A 20,948-nucleotide genomic window follows, 5' to 3' on the forward strand; every position below is an offset into this window, starting at 1 on the left:
TAAAGCTTGCACCTCTGTCCATTTACCATAAATGTGGAACCATTAGATAGATTTTTCAATTCTAATGCTCCATGATCTGAAATTATCTTGACTTCAATTTTCCAGGAAATAGGCGTAGTCTTGAATTAAATAATAACACTTTGTCTCCTTCCTTAAATGATTTAATTCGAATTTGATTATCATGCCATTTCTTAGTTCTTTCCTTATACAACTTGGCATTTTCATATGCTAATAATCTGATCTCATCAAGTTCATTTAACTGAAGTTTCCTTTTGTAACCAGCTTTGCTTAAATCAAAATTCAAAGACTTTATTGCCCAGTATGTTTTATACTCTAATTCTAGGGCTAGATGACATGCTTTTCCATAAATTAAACGGTATGGAGACATCCCAATTGGTGTCTTAAATGCCGTTCTATATGCCCAAAGTGCATCATCGAGTTTAAGTGACCAATCCTTTCGAGATGAATTGACAGTTTTTTCCAAAATCTACTTAAGCTCACGGTTTGAAATTTCCACTTGACCACTAGTTTGTGGATGATATGGGGTAGATACCTTGTGGTGTACTCCATATTTCCTCAAATGGCTTTCAAAAGATCTATTTAAAAAGTGTGTACCTCCGTCACTTATGATTGCTCTTGGAACCCCAAATCTGGTAAATAATGCTTTTAAGAATTTGACCACTGTATTGGCGTTGTTTGTGACACAAGCTTGTGCTTCCACCCATTTGGAAACATAGTCGACCACTACTAAGATATAACTTTTACCTTGTGAAGTAGGAAATGGTCCCATAAAGTCGATCCCCCATACATCGAATATTTCTACCTCCAGTATGTTGGATAGAGGCATTTCATCTTTTCGACTTATGTTGCCAACCTTTTGGCACCTGTCACAATGAGAGACAAATATGCGTGCATCTTGAAATAGGGTAGGCCAATAAAACCACTTTCCAAAACTTTTGAAGCCGTTCTATTCGCTTCATGATGCCCTCCATATGGACTAGAGTGACAATGCATAAGTATATCTTGTATTTCTGTTTCCCCTACACACCTTCTAATCATACCGTCCATACATATCGTAAACAAGAATGGTTCATCCCATAAGAAATTTTTAGCATCTGCATAGAACTTCTTCTTTTGTGCATAAGTCATATCTGGAGGTGTTATGTTTGAGGCTAGAAAATTTGCAATGTCAGCATACCAAGGTGTGTGAACATGTTGTACTAACATTAAATTCTCATCTGGAAAACTTTCATTTATAATAGTAGATTCTCTTATTGGTCCTTCTTCATTTTCCAGACGTGATAAATGATCAGCAACTAAATTTTCAGAACCCTTCTTGTCCTTAATTTCAATGTCAAATTCTTGCAATAATAATACCCATCGAATAGGACGTGGTTTTGCATCTTTTTTAGCGAACAGGTATTTCAATGCAGAATGATCAGTATAGATTATGACTTTGGCTCCTAACAAATATGATTTGAATTTATCACATGCATATACCACAACCAACATTTCCTTCTCAGTAGTTGTATAATTCATTTGAGTACTGGTTAGAACATGGCTAGCATAGTATATCACATGCAACTTTTTCTCATGTCTTTGGCCTAAAACACACCCAACAGCAACATCACTAGCATCACACATTATTTCAAATGGTAATCCCCAATTGGGTTTTGCCATAATAGGTGCACTTATTAATGCATTCTTTAAAGTATTAAAAGCTTTCAAACATTCTGGAGAAAAATCAAAAGATGCATCTTTAACAAGTAAGTTAGTTAGAGGTTTAGCAATGATAGAAAAATTTTTTATAAACCTTCTATAAAACCCTGCATGGCCTAGAAAAGATCTTATACCTTTAACCGTAGTAGGAGGAGGTAACTTTTCTATGGCTTCTATCTTTGCCCTATCTGTCTGGATTCCTTCCTTACTTATTTTGTGCCCTAAAACAATGCCCTCATCAACCATAAAGTGGCATTTCTCCCAATTCAAAACCAAGTTAGCACTTTCACATCTTGACAATACAAGATCTAAATTTTTCAAACAACCTTCAAATGAATCACCATAAACAGAAAAGTCATCCATGAAGACATCCATAATTTCCTCTATGTAGTCATTAAAAATCGCGGTCATGCAACGTTGAAATGTTGCAAGTGCATTGCATAATCCAAAAGGCATGCGTCTATATGCAAATGTACCAAATGGACAAGTAAATGTGGTTTTCTCTTGGTCATTCGGAAAGATATAAATCTGAAAATATCCAGAATATCCATCTAGAAAACACTAGAAAGCATGACCAGCAATTCTTTCTAACATTTGATCTATGAATGGTAATGGAAAATGATATTTTCTTGTGGCTGAATTAAGTTTTCTATAATCAATACATACCCTCCAACCTGTAGTGGTCCTAGTAGGGATTAGTTCACCATTTTCATTTTTACTACAGTCATTCCTCCCTTTTTAGGCACACATTGAATTGGACTCACCCATTGGCTATCTGAAATTGGGTATATTATTCCTGTATCTAACAACTTGATAATTTCTTTCTTCACTACTTCTTTCATATTAGGATTAAGTCTTCTTTGTCTTTCTGCCTTAGGTATATGTCCATCTTCAAGATTGATGTAATGCATGACTCGATTTGGACTTATCCCTTTAAGGTCAGAAATTTGCCATCCTATACTCTTAATCCTATTTCTAACAATTTTTAACAAATCATTTTCTTGATCTACAGTTAATTTGTTAGACATAATTATAGGAAGTGTGTGATCTTTACCTAAGAAAGCATACCGTAAATGACTTGGTAACTCTTTAAGATCTACTATTGGTGGACTTTCAATTGATGGTGGCAAAGGTCCATGCTCCCTAAGTAACATTTCAGGTCTTAAATTTATAAACTCCTCTTCTTCAATATTGACATTTTCTTCCTCAAAATTTTCATTATCTTCCAAGGCAAACATTTCTTGTATGCATTCATCAACTATGTCAATTCTCATGCAATTTCCTTTATCCATAGGATATTTCATAGCTTTGTCTATATGGAATTCAATAACATCATCACCTATCCTAAGGACTAATTTTCCTTCTGAAACATCAATTAATGCCCTCCCTGTGTTCATAAATGGTCTTCCTAAAATAAGAGGACAATTTTTATCATAAACGAAATCAAGTATGACAAAATCAGTTGGAAAAATAAATTTGTCAACCTTAACAAGTACATCCTCAATGATACCATAGGGTCTTTTAATAGTTTGGTCAGCAAGTTGTAAAACCATATTAGTTCTTTGAACTTCATCTTCTAATCCCAATTTCTTAAAGAGAGATAATGGCATCAAATTAATACTTGCTCCTAAGTCACAAAGGCATCTAGGAAAATCTACTTTACCTAATTTGCATGGTATAGTGAAACTCCCTGGATCTTTGAGTTTAGTAGGTAACTTACTTGAGATTATGGAACTACAATCCTCAGTCAGGGTGACTGTTGACACATCTTCCCAACTACGTTTCTTCGAGATCAATTCTTTAAGGAACTTACCGTAGTTTGGAATTTGTGTGATAGCTTCCATGAGTGACATGTTGATATGCAAATTTTTCAGTTTATCAATAAAATTTAAGAACTGCTTATCTTGCTCTTGCTTCTTGAGCCTTTGCGGAAAAGGTGGCCTAGATTGATAAGCTTTAACATTGTCCTTCTCCTTGTCCTTTCCTTTTTCTTATTCTCTTGATCCTGCACTATTTACTTCAATGCTCGGTTCACAAACCGGCTCCACAGTTGCATTATTCAAAACATTAGCATCAATACCCGAAGGAACTATTTTTCCACTTCGTAAGGCAATGGCACTCACATTCTCCCTAGGATTCTTTTTTGTATTATTAGGAAGATTTCCCACTTCACGTGAGGAAATAGCATTTGCAAGCTGCCCTACTTGTACCTCCAAATTATGTATGGATGATGAATGATTTTTGAATAACTTGTCAAACTTTGATTCTAACCATTTAAAACTATCATCATGACTACTCATCTTTTGGTTAATTCCTTCCATAAATTTATCAATTTTTTTAGTCAATTGTCCTAGTCTATCTTGAGATTGACTACCCTGATTTCCCCTATCTTGATTATCATGGTTTCTCCAAAAAGAATTATGATAATTACGATTTTCAGCATTATAAGTATTCGAATATCGACCGCGAACTTGTCCTTGGACATAATTCACTTGTTCCTCCATAACCGGATGCTTATAATTACATTCATTTGACACATGCCCATTTTGACCGCAATTGTCACAAATAAGAGATGTTGATTTACTTATGTTTAAGTTATCAATTTTATAAGACAAAGCAGAAATCTGTGCTTGCATCATAGTTAAAGGATCCAATTCATGCACTTTCTTTATCGAATTCTTTGAAGAAGATGAAGACTCATTATTAGTAGTAGAATGATTTACCTGAGCCCTTTCGGTTGGCCATATGCTATTATTGTTGGCCATCTCTTCTAGTAACTCAATTGCATCATTAGTAGTCTTCTTCATTAATGACCCCCCTGCCATAGCATCTATAGTTCCTCTTGTAGAAGGTGTTACCCCATTGTAGAAAGTTTGAATCAATATATTTTGGGGAAGGCCATGGTGTGGGCAAACTCGTTGGAGCTCTTTATAGTGATCCCATGCCTCATATAGGGATTCATTTTCATGTTGGTTAAACGAGGTTATTTCTTTGATAAGCCTAGCGGTTTTTGCTAGTGGGAAGTATTTAGACAGGAAGGCTTGGGCCAGTTGTTCCCAGGTAGTGATAGAATTTGGTGGTAATGAATTCAACCAAGCTTTTGCCTTATCTTTCAATGTGAAAGGAAATAAACGTAACTTAATAGCATCTGCTGGGACTGAATTCATCTTAAATGTATCACAGATCTCAAGGAAACTGGCTATATGCGAGTTAGGATCTTCATTCGGTAATTCATAAAATTGAACACTATTTTGGATCATCTGTAATAGAGCAGGTTTAATCTCAAACTGGTTAGCATTTACCGGTGGACGTACTACTCCTTTTTGTGAACCGTTTAAACTTGGAGTGACATAGTCCATCAACCTCTATGGTGGATTTCCATCACCCATGATTCTTGAATTTCTTCTTTTCTTCTTCTTCTTTTATTGTGAAAGGAACTGTTCAATCTCAGGCTGATAATCCTCTAGTTCACTGTTTGAAGATCTGGTACTTAGCATATGAGATACCTAAATTATGTAGTCCTGCAAAATTTGAATCAAAACAAGTAAGTATCTTAATTAAAATAAACTGCAAATCACATATGAGAATATTTCGTTAAATGACAGAACACCGTTCCTCGGCAACGACGCCAAAAACTTGTTGCGTCTCTTTTGAGTTCCCGCAAGTATACGGATCGCAACGTAGTAATAAAAGATCGATCCCACGAGAAACGGGTTGAGTTCACTTGCTACTTTACTCTTAATAATGTGTTTACAGAAATATGAATACAGAAGTGATTAATTTCTATTTATGCTAAGTCTAATGTTTAATTAAATCTAAAGGTAAGTGTGTAGTAAGATACTTAGAATAATTAATCATACACAGGATTTTCCCTTTCTATGCAAAAGCTTGTAACATACAATAAAGAATTCTTTAATTACATATGGTAAGATATAATTCAACTTCTCAGTATAGAATTATACTATCTATTATATGTATTTCTACATATAATAAAAACCTTATCTTGTTAAATATTAAACCTAATTCTTATTCTTTGATTATTTCAATAAGACAGATTTAATTTTAACAGAAATAAGTGAAATATGCATAAGTAAATTCAACTCAATGAATTAAATCTCTTTGATCTTTACTAAACTATTTCCTTCTGAGAATATAATTTAGTAACTTTGATTAAACAAAGATCAAAAGATAACTTAAGAATTTTTATTGAATACTACCAATTAAAATTGTTGCTTTGCATAGAAGAGTTATGAAGAACAACATACAACAAGTCTATAAAACAAGAGAAAGAAGTAATCTAACTCAAGCCTCCGGAGGGCGTCACACCTTGAGGAACTTCTTGATGTTCTTAGCACAATCAATAACAAGTGACTCTCGTCAACTTGCTCTAAGTACTACTAACACACTTCTCCTAATACAATCTAAGTGTTTCTGTTTCTGAATCTAACTTTTACTATGAATCTCTATGTCTGTCTCTTTTTTGCTTCACTTTGATTGCTATTTATAGAGGAGGAGAGTGATGGTGGTTTTGGTAGTGATTGGTTGGCCAAAAGGTGCTTGAGGTGACTTCTCTTAGGAAGAGTCCCGACCCTTGCATGGAAATATATGATTTTCTGATGAAAAGGCAGCAATTACGTCTCCTGGAAATCTCGACTCGCGCTCGCGCTTGTAAAGGTCGCGCTCGCGACTTCGGCTCCAAGTGTCTCTGCCTCTCAAAAGTTCTTTTCGCGCTCGCGCATGTGGAAGTCGCGCTCGCGACTTTCGCTGGCAGACCTTCTGACTCTCAGGAGTGCTTCTCGCGCCCGTGCAGATGGAAGGCGCGCTCGCGACTTTTGCTTGCAAACCTTCTGACTCTCAGTCTTGCTTTTCGCGCCCGCGCTTGTGAATGTCGCGCTCGCAACTTGCCTTTTCTGGGTGTAGGTTGCGTGCGCGACCTCCGGTAGCGCTCGCGACTTGGGCATTTTCTTTGTTGTCACTTGCTTCGCGGCGCGAGGGCTGGATCAAGGATTTCTTCCATTTTTTCAACTTGTTTTGGCCCTATTTTTGTATAGAACAAATCTTTGCTCCAACTGTGTTCCTGAAAATTACTTTGAAACAAATGAACACAAACAAACGTAAAATATACAAAAACAATCATGCATTCATGCAATTTATATCAAAATAACATAACAAGATTTGCCCGCTCTGCGAGGCTATCACGTTGTGTAATGTTATCTACAAAATAGTGTCTAAGGTCCTAGCAAATCGACTTAAAAAGGTGTTGCCTCATTTGATATCCATGAATCAGTCCGCTTTTGTTCTGGATAGACTCATTACCGATAATGTTTGTGTGGCTTTTGAAACTATCCATAATTTGAAAAATAGGAGAGCCGGTGATTTTGGTTATTGTGCTTTTAAAATTGACATTAGCAAGGCAAATGATAGAGTGGATTGGAATTATTTAAATGCTATGTTGATTGCTATGGGTTTCCCGGATAGATGGATTAAATGGATGACTATGTGTTACTTTGAAGTTAGTTATATGGTGAACCTTAATGGTGAATTAGTTGGGCCAGTGATTCCTGAACGTGGTCTCAGGCAGGGGGACCCTATTTCTCCTTATCTCTTTTTGATTTGTGCTGAGGGTCTCTCTGCTTTGTTTAGAGATGTTGAAAGTAACCGTCTTCTACATGGATGTAGAGTAGCAAGAGACTGTCCACGTATTTCTCACTTATTATTTGCAGATGATTCTTTGTTCTTCTTTGAAGCTAAGGTGAGAGAAGCAATGGTGGTAAAGAACATTTTACATGAGTATGAGATGGCTTCAGGCCAGTCTGTGAACTTTCAAAAATCGGGTATTCTTTACAGTCCTTGTGTTGCTAATGATCAGAGGAATGCTATTTCAAATGTGTTGGGAGTTTCGGCTTCCCTTTCTGAAGGTGTGTATTTGGGCCTTCCTTCGCTTATTGGTCGCAATAAAAAGCAAATTTTTAGCTTTATTAAAGATAAGCTTTGGAAGTGGATAAATAATTGGAATAATAGGTTTCTCTCTACGGCTGGTCATGAGGTGTTAATTAAGTCTGTGGCGCAAGCTATTCCTTTCTATTGCATGTCAGTCCTCTTGCTTCCTAGATCGTTATGTGAGGAGCTTCAGATTGTTATGAATAGATATTGGTGGAATGGCAAGAAGGAGGTGGGGAAAGGAATAAACAGGCTTTCGTGGAGTAGGATGACTATGCCCAAGAAGGAGGGGGGGGGGTATGGGGTTCAGAGATCTTCATCATTTTAATGTAACCATGCTTGGTAAACAAGGGTGGCGATTGTTGATGCAAAAGGATACTTTGTTCTATAATGTGTTTAAAGCCAAATATTTCCCATCGGGGGACTTTTTAAAAGCTACAAGAGGTGTTAACCCGAGTTTTGTATGGACAAGTGTCTTTGCGACAATTAATTTGTTGAAGAAAGGTGTTAGGTGGAGGGTAGGGAATGGGAGGAGTATTTTGGCGGCTAGTGACCCATGGATTCCAAAAGTTGAGTCTTTTGTTACGGAGGATGGTAATATTTTTGTAAATCCTGATCTTAGAGTTTCTGATTTTATTGTTGAACGTGGTAGAGGGTGGGATATTGACAAACTTATTAACTGTTTTGCGGTTAGAGATGTAAATGCAATTTTAACCATTCCTCTCAATTTGTTTGATGTCCAAGACACTTTGTTGTGGCACTATGAGAAGCGAGGCAACTACTCAGTTAAATCGAGTTATTATCTTAACTGTCAAATAGAAAGAGATGGAAATTCTGCTGTTCAGGGAGAGCTATGGAAGAGGCTTTGGAATTTGAAAATTCCTCCAAAAATTAATGATTTTATGTGGAGGGTAGCTAGAAATGTGTTGCCCACAAAATGCAACCTGCAGAGCAGAGGTATTAATGTTGATGTTTCCTGTCCTTTTTGCTCGTTTCCAGAAACAAGCGATCATGTTCTGCTCCACTGTATCAAAGCTCGAGGTTGCTGGAATTTGGTCTTAATTTTCTCACTTTTGCAGGGAGAAACTTTCATTAATAAATTCATGCAGGTTTGGAGCGAAAAAGGGTGTGATGTGGCTTCCCTTTTTGCTTTTGTGGCGTGGCATATTTGGAAGTGTCGTAATGATCGGGTTTGGTCGGAGAAGGATATATCCCCGAATCAGCTTGTCTATAATGCTGTTGCTCATTTGTCAGATTGGAGATCGTTGTCTCAACTACGACCTGCACAAAATCCAGCTCCTGGCAGACTTGATCCTATTATTTATATTAATTCTAATATTGAGCATTGCAACTGGAACTTGTTTGTAGATGCAGCTATTTTTCAAAGAGAAGGTGCTACTAGGTATAGCTTTGTTGTTGAGGACGCTGAGGGTAGTTTCATGACAGCAGAGACTGGATATTGTGATGGCATGTTTGATCCTGCTGTGGCTGAGGCAATGGCATTGAGGGCAGCAATTAAATATGCTTCTCAGCTGCTTGTTGAGGATGCTTTTATCTTTTTAGATAATCAGCTTTTGATTAGAGCATTGGCTTCGGATAGAGTGGATATTTCCACTTTTGGTTTGATTGTTTATGATTGTAAGACTTTGCTTAGTTCTTGTCCAAATATTAATGTTCGTTGGATCCATAGATAGGCAAATAGTGTGGCCCATTGTCTTGCCAGAGCCTCTATTTGTTTCTCTCGTTTCGTTCAATGGGAGTCTATTCCGGATGTACTCATTCCATATTTTAATTAATTAAAGTTCTTGGGTTTTCCCTTTCAAAAAAAAAAAAAAAAGTAGTACTTAAATCAAATTTCATTGATTTTAAAGAAATCAGTTCAAAACTAGAATGCTTTCAATTCCCACGAGTTTAATCAGTCATTAATCCAAATTTTGTATCTGTTAGTTTTTGACTCTGCAAGTCATTTCCATTATTTTACACATTTTCGAATTTAAGGGAAAATTATAATTGTATCCCTATATTTTATTAAAAAAAAAAAATTACTGTATCCTTCTTTTTTAAAAATAGAATGCTGTATCCTTGTATTTTAGTCAGTTATACCATTTTCCCCTTCCGTTCTTTTTTTGTGATTTAAAGTACAAGTCATTGCAAAATATAACAGTCTAAGAAGAGACAAATTTGTGGCGAAAATACCCTCATCTTCTTCCTCTCTTTCTCTTCCACATCATCATTGCCTGCAACCTAAAACGTCTAAGGAAAAAATAAAAAATGGATGACTATGTTATTTAAGCAAAGGCAAAAATAATAATAATAATAATAATAATAATAATAATAATAATGGAAGTTCAAATCTGTAGTTATGATACTAAATGATCTTTTATACCCAAATAAGGTTTATAATGATATGTTCTTTGAACCAGAAACACATGTCATTGTGCACACAAATATACAAACAAAGCAACACACAACCAAAAGAAGCAACATTCTTATGATGCTAAATCAAAATAACATAACAGCAACAAATAACATTTAATAATAAAATCAACATTGTTTCTTTTAGATTGAAATCCTCAAACGTCAATTACCGGTCAGTCTTTCTTCCTAAGCTCATCCTAACTTTCACATATATTATATATAAATATATTTTAATATACTTCAAATTTTATATTAAAGCAACCCTCTTTTGTTTCTCTTACATATTTGCTATCAAACTGGAGCTGTAACACCTCATCTAATAATTAAAAATTAATTTTGAAAATTAAAAAAATAATGAAATAGAGAGAGAAAATATTAACGAGCCGACCCCAAAGAAGAAGCATAAACATACCCGAAGTTTATATTAAGTTGAGCAGTGACGGACGAGTAGAGATTTCTTTGGTTGTAGGATTAAAAACATAATATTTTCAAGCATTAAATTATGTATTTAACCATTTCAAAAGTAATATTGTTATTTTAATTTATTTTAGCATAAAAATTGAAATTAAAAATTAAAAATTAAAAAAATAAAACAATATCAAATGATCCCAGATGAAAATTATTAGCTAAATGCATAAATTCAACCTTAAATTTTAGAAAAAATCTTTATGACACCCTCAGCTTTTAGATTAATACATTAATACTACAACTTATAAAATTGCACATAATTAATAATGCAACTAGTAATTTTTTTTTTATTAAATACTCCAACTTTAAGTTATGTCAATTCAACACTTATTGAATAGTTAAAAAATGTGAAAATTATTATCGTAAAAATTATACTAATCAGACATCAAATCAATTTTTAAGCCGAAAATGTTTAAAAAGTATTGTTCTTGGTATGGAAAGATGTACAATGTTTCTAAAATTTATAATCGCTGAGCCCATCCAAGGATAACGCAAACCTCCACTTTATTGATTTATCTAAGTAAGGATTAATTTTAATTTGTAAACATAATTAATTAAAAAAAAATCCTTTTGAAAATCTAAAAGATTGTTTTTCATCTTATATGACATAAACATAAACATAAAAATAAATTAAACATTCATAATAGGTAATTAAAGATACAAAGAAAGGATGGATGACAAAAGAATTACAACTTGTAACTAATTAATTACAACCCCTTTACTAAATAAATAAACATACAACTAATTAATTACATTTCCATTTAAATAAATAATAAATGAATAATTTAATTAAACACACCTAACCATTTATCTAGTGGATAAAATATAACATTCACCTTAACCATTTATCTAATAAATATATATAATAACCAAATAAATAATAATCTTCCAGCTAATTAAATATAATTACAAAGGTAAAATAAAAGTAATTATAATATAAACATTGGTACAAATAAATAATTAAAACAAACTAAATTAAACTATTATAAATCAACTAAAAGAATATTTTAAAATAAAATAAAAATACATACAGATTAATTAAAATAATTATTTAAATATTCTGAAACAAACTTAAAATGGATGATTAAATCTTTTATTTCTATGTTTTTTCTAGGTTTTTCTTTCGAACATTGTTCGTCTTTTCTTCCTACGTCCCTCCTACCCCACTTCTTTTTGCTGCTCCAGCATTATTCATGCCACCCCTTTTTATTTAACACTAGGTTTTCTTTTTATCTCTCGTCTCCTCTATTTTTTGGCCTTCTAGCTTTATAAGATCGTTCCCCTTTTTACTCCCCTTAGTTAACAAAAAGAAAAAAAAAAAAAAACGTTCACGCTTTCTTTTTTTCTTAATAGCCTCTTTTTTTGGCATAATTTCACTTGACATGCCTAAACTATAGCACCTATCCTACTGTCGTCCTCGAATTCAATTCGTGCCTTCAAAATTCCTAAACTTCTATTTGTATAACAATAAAATAAATTTTAACTATTTCTCAGCCAGGCTACGACGATGGTGAACGTGGATATCTGGCTCAGCTTTATCGGCATGTGAACAGTAATGAGGGAGGGGGCTAGAGGGGGCCACCGTCCCCTTGGCTCCTATAAAATTTTTTTATGCACTTATTAGTTATCATCTACTTGTTAGTTTGGTGGTGTGTCATCACACACACATATATATTACTTTTTATTACGATCGACGATATATATCATTAATTTTAATTTAGTTCATTTAATTTTATATTCTTTTTTAAATTTTAGTTTTGAGTTTGATTACATTAAGAATACATAAAAATTCATATAAATATTAGGAAAAAACTTAACAACTGTTTATATTTCAACACACACCCTTTCTTCTTATAAATTTATATTCCAATTGTTTATTATTGATTATTTAGTTAAAACTTAACAATTTAAAATAAATTTTAGAATTCTAAATCCATTGAATAAACATATGATATTTAATTTATTCAAGGAGATATATTTAATATTATAATTTGTGATTTTATTTTAATATTTTTAACAATAATATGAAATTAAATGGATCGAATCTTAAAATTACAATAACATATTTAATATTTTAAACTCTAATTATTATTTTATTGTAATTTATAATATGCAAATTTTAGAAAGTTGTTGTTTCTTTCTCATTGAAAATTGTAATCTATATTACATATCTTTATTATTTTGTCATCGTTTATACTATTTTCATTAAAAAAAATTTGACCATATGTAATATATATTTGTTTATGTAATTATATTTTTAACATGCTTTCTTAATTATATTTAATTTTTTATTAGTCACATGAATGGTCTGTTTGACAATACTAGTTGTTAGTTGTTCTACTAGTTGTTATTTGTTAGCTATTAGCTTTTTAGATTCAGATTAGGAGTATTCGGTAAAAATAAATTTTTAATTAGTTATTTAATTTAAAATTGATAAAAATGACATTTCTATTACCGATACTGTTATGGGACGTAAATGGAAGGATTCAATGCGAATTGGGGATATGGTAATGGATATTTGATGGCCCCGAGAAGAGACTGAGAAGCTTCAGTTCTACAAAGATGGATAGTTGTGTGAATTTAATGGCAGAGACTACTAGGCAGTCCCACCGATAGCCATGAGTCTGTTAGCTTGGAATCGCAGGGGGCTTGGGAACCCCCATGCAATTCGTTCTCTCAAAAAGCTTCTAAAGCTTCAAGTTCCCAACATAATATTTCTTTCGGAAACCAAGCTGTTAACTAACAAGATGGAGAAGATTTGCATCAATTGTGGTTTTGAGAGATTTATTACAGTTTCTTATAATAGACAAAAATGGTATGAGAGGTGGTTTATGTGTTATGTGGTCTTCTGATATTCAGGTTCGGTTCCTCTCTAGCTCCCTTAATCATATTGATATTTCCATTAATGGTTGTTAGCATTTTACAGATATTTAAGGTTGGCATTTTACAGATATTTAAGGTTGGCCGAGGGATTCACAAAAGCACCTTACATAGGAATTATTAACTCGTTTGTTTTATTTTTTTGTGCATCTTATGAGATTTGGGTATTATCATAGCCCTATTCAATTGATTTGGAGTAATACTAATGGTAAAACAAGAATTTTGAGGGGACCTTTCCATTTTGAATTGATGTGGCTTAGGGATGAGTCATGTAGAGCGGTGATACAGGATAGTTGTGAGGATTATAATGGTTTGAATACATGTATTGAGGATAGGATTAAAAACTATGGTGTTGCTCTCAAAAAGTGGATAAGAACTCACTTTGGTTTTGTGAATAATCAAATTGCTAGCTGCCAAAAATCTCTTTTTAGGTTGCAGCCTGCAGTCCCTATGGAAGATAACATAAGACATCAGCGGAATTTGGATTCTAAACTTAAGGAATTGCTAGCACGAGACGAGGCTATGTGGTGTCAGAGATCTTGAGCTCAATGGTTGAAGGAGGGAGACAGGAACACAGCTTTTTTCCATCCCAAGGCTAATTTGCAACAAAAAAGGAATGCCATTAATTTGATTAAAGATGACCAGGGCAAAAGCTTTACCTCGGACAACGATATAGCTCGGGTTTTCACTAGCTATTATAAAAACATTTTCACATCTTCTAACCCATGTGCTTTTGATGATTTTTTGGATGCTGTAGAGACTCGTGTTACTGATGAGTTGAATGCACAACTTTCAGCCCCTTACACTATAGAGGAGATACATACAGCATTGAAAAAAATGTATCCTTCCAAAGCTCCGGGTTCTGATGGTATGTCCCTTTTCTTTTACCAAAAATTTTGGAATATTGTTGGAGATTGTACTGTAGAAAATTTTTTATCAATATTGAATAACAATGAGTCTCCAACTTCACTTAACCATACTTTTATTACTTTAATTCCAAAATTAAATAATCGTAAATGTCCTAAGGACTTTAGACTTATTAGTTTGTGTAATGTCAATTTTTAAATTAATTACGATAACTATTGCTAATAGGCTAAAGTTATTTCTTGCCAATATTATTCACCAATCCCAGTTAGCTTTTATTCCAATAGGCTCATCACAGCCAATGGAAGTCTTGCCTTTGAAATCTTGCATTTTATGAAAAACAAAACGCAGGGTAGGAGAGGCCATTTTACTCTCAAACTTGATATGAGCAATGCCTATGATCGATTAGAATGAAATTAAGGAAACACTTTTAACTTGGCTGTGTAATTAGCCCTAGCAGCATTCGAGAATAAATCTTTCATTTCTTTTCCTCTAAAATGAGCCTATAGTTGGTGTATAAGTGCCTCACACAACCTATATTCAACTTCTGGCCACATCCTATTTAATATACTAATTAGACCCTAATTATGTGTATGTTGTTGATTAAAATGAACGTGCATAAGAAAATTAAAAAAAAAAAAAACAAAGAAAAAATGAAAGAACAAAACACAAAATAAAAAAAACCATTAGTAACACAATTAATAGCTTCTGGCCACATTCATTTCACAAAATCATGATCGTTGTTCAATCCTAATTTTCCTTCAAGTTTTCCAAAAATCAGCCCTAAGTTTCAGAATATTTAGTCTTCACCACAACATAGGCCGAAGGAAATATGCAATCATTGGCCACAACAGATAGAAGACGTCCTCCTTACCTTTCAACCAACACCAATCCAAGCATACTAATTTCCTTAGAAGATTTTTAAATGCATCTTTCAAAGGCCTAAGGGATATTTAGTGCCTTCAGAAACCCCACTCTCAACCTTAGACACAACAAGTGACCATTGGTTTGTTCTAAGCAATTCAACATTATAGTCATGCAACCTTGCATATTATATATTCTCATCCCCATGGATCACATATGATGCCTAAACCTATCTCTCCAAGACTTCATCTTAGAGATTGTGTACCTATGGTCTTGTGATGCCTGAATCTTGTCCAATCCTTTGAATGTTGAATCAGAATGCTCATATTGAGTTGGGCTCACGGTGTGAAAGCCTATTTAATTTAATTGCTTTCTTTGAAAAGGAGTCACCGCTAATATCGTTTATTTTGAGGAAAAATCTAAGGAAACCCCTAATTTGACTCTAGACATTGGTCCAAATTGATAAGGTGCACTAATCATCGAAATTGAGGACGATTTGTGAATTAGGTTTTCGGTTTAAAAAAATAATCGATTAATTGGCTGAGTGTTAATGTTTTGTTGAGTGAAAACAATTTTAAAATGAATAGTTGCATGGCCATTTTAGGAAAGCAGTAAAGAAAGCAATTAAAGAAAGTGGTAAATAAAGCGATAAAAAATTTAAAAGAGTGTCATTTCTAGCCTTGTTTAGAGGATTCTATAATAGCCACAAATCTTCCAATTTAAGTAATAAACACATCGAAGAAAGTATTTAAATGAATGAAACCAATAAAAGGGAATGTCATCTCTAGCAGCTTTAAGGGGACTCTAGGATGACCATATATTTTCCCAAATTAAAGCAACAGAAGCATTGACAGAAAGTAATAAAGAAAGCATAAATAACACTAAGAAAATAACAAATAAAGCAAAGAAAAGAGTATTGCCTCTAGCCCCTTGTAGGGATTCTAGGATAATCACACGTCTCCCAATTAAGCGCATAAAACAAGCAGATTTGAATAAAGCATGAGAAAAGGAAAAGGAAGAAAAAAGGTTCTATGGATTTTTGATTTGCAACTTGAGCTTTAGTAGTTGAGTCTGCATGCTTATACCATTGAGTAGGAATCAGAACAAGCAGTTCTTCCCATCGTCAAATGGGGATTATAGAGATATTTGCAGAAAAAAAATAATAAAACTGCGAATAAAAGAAGGTACTGAAACTGGAAAATTCCTTGCTTTGTTTATTGATTGATATGCTATTTATGTACAAGCTTTAGAAGGGAGAGTAGTCCAGCTCAGCTAATTATCATAACAAACTCAACTAATTACTGTAACAAACTAAAAGTGTAAATGCTAAACTAACACTAATTGATGCTCTGTGACAATAAATAAACTTTACAATTAATTTTATCTAATATATTTCCTACAGCCCCCCTCAAGATGGAGTTGGGGAAAAATCCATCAACCCCATTTTTAGAGGAAAATGGAGAATGTGTTTAATGGGAGAGACTTAGTATATAAATCTGCCAGCTGCAATTTTGAAGGAACATGAGAAGTGGACAAGAACCCTTGTTGAATGTGATCCCTAACCATATGACAATCGATGTCAATATGTTTAGTCCTTTCATGGAAAACGGGGTTGGTGGCACTGTGAATTGCAACTTAATTGTCACATTGCAAAGGAATAGGAAGTTGAACAGGAACCTGCAAGTTAGATCGTATGTAAGTGATCCATCTGAGTTCGCAAGCAATGAGTGCCGTGGTTCTATATGTAGCCTCAACAGTAGATCTACTAATAATGGCCTACTTCTTACATGTGCAAGATATCAAAGCAGGTCCAAGAAAAATGCAATAACCCGTAACTGATTTTCTAGTCAAGGGATAGGAAGCCCAATCTGTATTACAAAAAGGCTTTAAGATGCAAGTTATTTGATGTGGGAAAAATAAACCTTCAGAGGGAAATGGCTTTAGGTATTTAAGAGTATGAAGAGCTGCTCTAAAATGAACTTGATGAGGGGCCTGCATAAATTGTGATAACTACTGAACTGCATGAGTTATATCAGGTCTTGTTAAACCAAGGTAATGTAGTCTACCCATAATCTTTCTATACTAATAAGGATTATCTAAAGCTGGACCCATATCAGTTGTAACCTTCAAACCCTGAATCACTGGTGTTGAGACAGATTTGGCATCTTGCATACCTGAGTCAGCAATTAAATCAATTATGTATTTTCTTTGAGTGAGAATGATCCCAACATCTGATCTTGCAATTTCAATTCCCAAAAAATACTTGCCATAGCCAAGATCTTTAGTAGTAAACTGAGTATGAAGATAGTCCTTGACTTGAAGAATCAAAGTTTCAGTTAGTCCAGTGATAAGGACATCATCAACATAGACTAACAATATGAGGAGAGAAGCACCTGAACCTTTATGAAGAAGCAATGATCATGTGCAGATTGTTTGAAACCAAAGAACTGAAGAGAAGAAGTAAAAGTTTTATTCCACTGTCTACCTGCCTGTTTAAGGCCATACGATGACTTGGTGAGCTTATAAACTTGACCCTCTTTAGCCTTAGTATAACCTTCAGGAGGTTTCATATAAATTTCTTCATCAATGGATCCATGTAAATAAGCAATGTTGATATCCAATTGATGAAGAGGCAATGGATGAGCTGTAGTAATATAAAGAACAAGCCTGACAGTGACAAGTTTTGCAATAGGTGAAAATGTTTTATTATAATCCAAGCCAACTAGCTTACTCTAGCCCTTAGCTATAAGTCTAGCTTTATACCTGTTTATTTGACCATTAGGAAGATATTTTATCCTATATACCCACTTAAATCCAATTGGCCTTTTATTTGGTGGTAAATCAGTTATCTGTCATGTTTGATTAACTTCAAGAGCATCAAGCTCTTTTTGCATTGCACTCACCCGGTTAGAATCATGTTTAGCTTTGTGATAAGAAGCAGGTTCTTCAATTTAGATTCATTGGCAACATATGTCAAATAATTCGGGGTAAAAGCAAAAGTACGGGCAGGTGAATAAGATGGAAAAGAATTACTTGTGCAGATTGTAGCGAGAGCATTGCCATTAGATGTAACTGATGCGACAAAATCTTGCAGCCATGATGGTTTATTTATGGTTCTAGTACTTCTTCTCAAGGGAAAAGGGTTTTGAATTGCCGGTGGTGAGGTGCCAATGTTGGGTGAAATGTGGTCAAGGTTAGGCGCAGGTTCTGGGTCTAGTATAGGTATAAGTTTAGTTTCAGGTTTGTACTTCATATTGTAGGTATCATAGGTGTTGTAGGTAACAAGGGTAAGTCAATAGAAGAAATGTGATCAAAACAGTTAGGTAAAGTAAAAGAAGAAATAGATTCAGGATAAGGTTTATGAAATGGGAAAATTATTTCATGGAATATTACATCTCTAGAGCAAAAAATGGATTTAGACTCTAAGGCATACAATTTATAGGCCTTATACTGTGGAGCATAACAGGTTAAAATTTGGTCTTGTTTGGCTTGACATTAGTGGCATAGCACAAGCAATCAACTGTTCTAAAATAAGCAAGGTCAGGTGGGTTGGCATATAGGCATTCATATGGAGACTTCTATTGTAACATTGCACTGGGTACTCTATTAAGGATGTGGGTTGCAGTTAGTAAAAGTTCAGACCAAATTTTCTTTGAAAAATTAGCTTGGTACATGAATGATCTTCCATTTTGGATTAAGAATTTATATTTCCTTTCAACTATATCATTTTGTTTGGGGACTATAAACACATGATCTTTGATGTATGATACCTTTGGAAAGAAATAACTCTTGGCAATTATGGTTAATGAACTCCATACCATTGTCTGTTCTTATTTTCTTAATTTTATTATGAAATTGTGTCTCTATGAGCTGAATGAAATGATTCAAAACTGCAGTAACTTGAAACTTGGTATTGATTATGTACACCCAACAATATCTACTAAAATCATCAACTATGGTAACCATATATTTTGCCCTAGTGATTGACATAACATGATAAGGTCCCCACAAATCAATATGGATAAGATCAAAAGCATTGGAAGAAATAGAAGTATTTGGGTAAAATGGAAATCGTTGTTGTTTGGATATAAGACAAACAGGACATACAAAGTCTATGTTCTCAGTAACAGGTATTTGATTAATGTGCCTTATTCTTTGTAAGGCAATATGCCCTAATCTAGCATGCCATAATTTGGCCAGATGCTCATTGTGGTTTGTACATGAAAATGCTTTATAAGGTTTATTTTCAATGAAACACTTACTATTAAGGAGATATAAACCATCATGTTCTTTGGCAATGACAATGACCTCTCTAGTCTGTAAATCCTGCAACAGGCAATATTCAGGAAAGTAATTAACTGAAACACCATAAGTTTTGGTTAGAGTAGTAACTGAGATCAACTTACAATGAAAGGCTGGTACATAAAGAACATGTTGTAACACTGTGTGTTACTGTTTGTATTGTACCATTTGGCAATTTAATGTTTTAAGGTGTATGCAATTTGGTAATTGTATCAAATAGGGTCAAGTTGGGGGTCGTGTGATCAGGTGCTCCTGTATCTATTATCTAATTACCCTTTTCTTTAGTCACAGAACTAGACAGATTATAACTGAGTGAATTACATGCAAACTGAGCAGTATGCACTGAAGCTACAGATGAATCACTTATAGATTTGGCCTTCATTGCCCTTTGTACTTCTAGTTATATCATTTGAGCAATATTCTCATTCCAATTGTCAACATTAGTAGCATTTGCTGAACTGACACTATCCAGGGGTACAACATTGTGAACAACAACATTTGCATGAGTATTGCCTCTTTTCTGTTTGTAGTCAGGCTACCAATCAGGAAAGCCATATAATTTGAAGCAAGAGTCTTTCGTATGACCTCCATTCTTGCAAAAACCATAGTACCTATAATCTTTCTTCCATGACCATTTCTTCTTATAAATGGATCTTATTTCCTTACAATTTCCTTTAGTAAAACCAGAATTACTCTATACAACAATAGCAACAGTATTCTCACTAGATTCTACGACAAGATTGGATACCTCTCACTGCTTTTCAACACTTAGTATCATTGAATATGCTTTATTGATGTTTGGAAATGGGTCCATGAGTAAGATTTGATTCTTAATGTGGTCATAAGACTCATTAAGTCCCATAAGAAACTGAATTACCCTATCACCATTGTCCATTTCAGCAATCAACTTTGCAGCACCACAACTACAAACTATTATAGGTATAATACAAGCCAATTCATCCTAAAGCCTTTTCATTTTGGTAAAATAGGTTGCCACAAACATATTGCCTTGATTAAAACTACTAAAATCTCTCTTCAATTGATACATTAAAGGCCCATTGCTCTCGCCATATCTTTGATCTATTTCATCCTAAAGCTCCTTTGCACTATTAGCATATAAAAATGCTTCAATAAGATCTTTTGATATAGAATTCAATAACCAGGATTTAACCATGCTATCAATCTTCAATCACTTTTTGAAGTTGGGAGAATCAAATAAAGGTTTTCACATTTCCAGTAATAAAACCCAATTTATCTTTCGCCCTAAGCGCAATAAGCACTGACCGAATCCATGACAAGCAGTTGTTGCCAGAAAGAGACGAATACTTAAAAGGTTTAGGCTTGGATGATCTGAATTTTGCAAATTCATTGGATCACTAATATTGTTTGCCTTAGATCTCGAGTTTTGATCTCTAATCACGTTATCATCAGTTGGATTCGTCATGATTGAACTTCTAGAGGTGGTGAAAGACGTAATTGAAGAATTGGATAAA

General features: G+C 34.0%; 1 non-coding gene and 1 pseudogene across 1 annotated transcript; one reads left to right on the top strand and one right to left on the bottom strand.

Annotated features, from left to right (window-relative positions):
- Window positions 1-487: 487 nt before the first annotated feature.
- On the bottom strand, window positions 488-5,078 carry LOC149497497 (uncharacterized; annotated as a pseudogene).
- LOC149497498 (small nucleolar RNA R71) lies at window positions 4,615-4,721 on the top strand. Its single transcript, XR_016320279.1, has one exon. It is a non-coding gene; the product is annotated as a small nucleolar RNA R71 (small nucleolar RNA).
- Window positions 5,079-20,948: the final 15,870 nt, after the last annotated feature.

Source organism: Jatropha curcas, chromosome 3 (assembly GCF_041381405.1).
Source record: "Jatropha curcas cultivar XTBG-Jc1 chromosome 3, XTBG_Jcur_1.0, whole genome shotgun sequence".
Taxonomy (NCBI): domain Eukaryota; kingdom Viridiplantae; phylum Streptophyta; class Magnoliopsida; order Malpighiales; family Euphorbiaceae; genus Jatropha; species Jatropha curcas.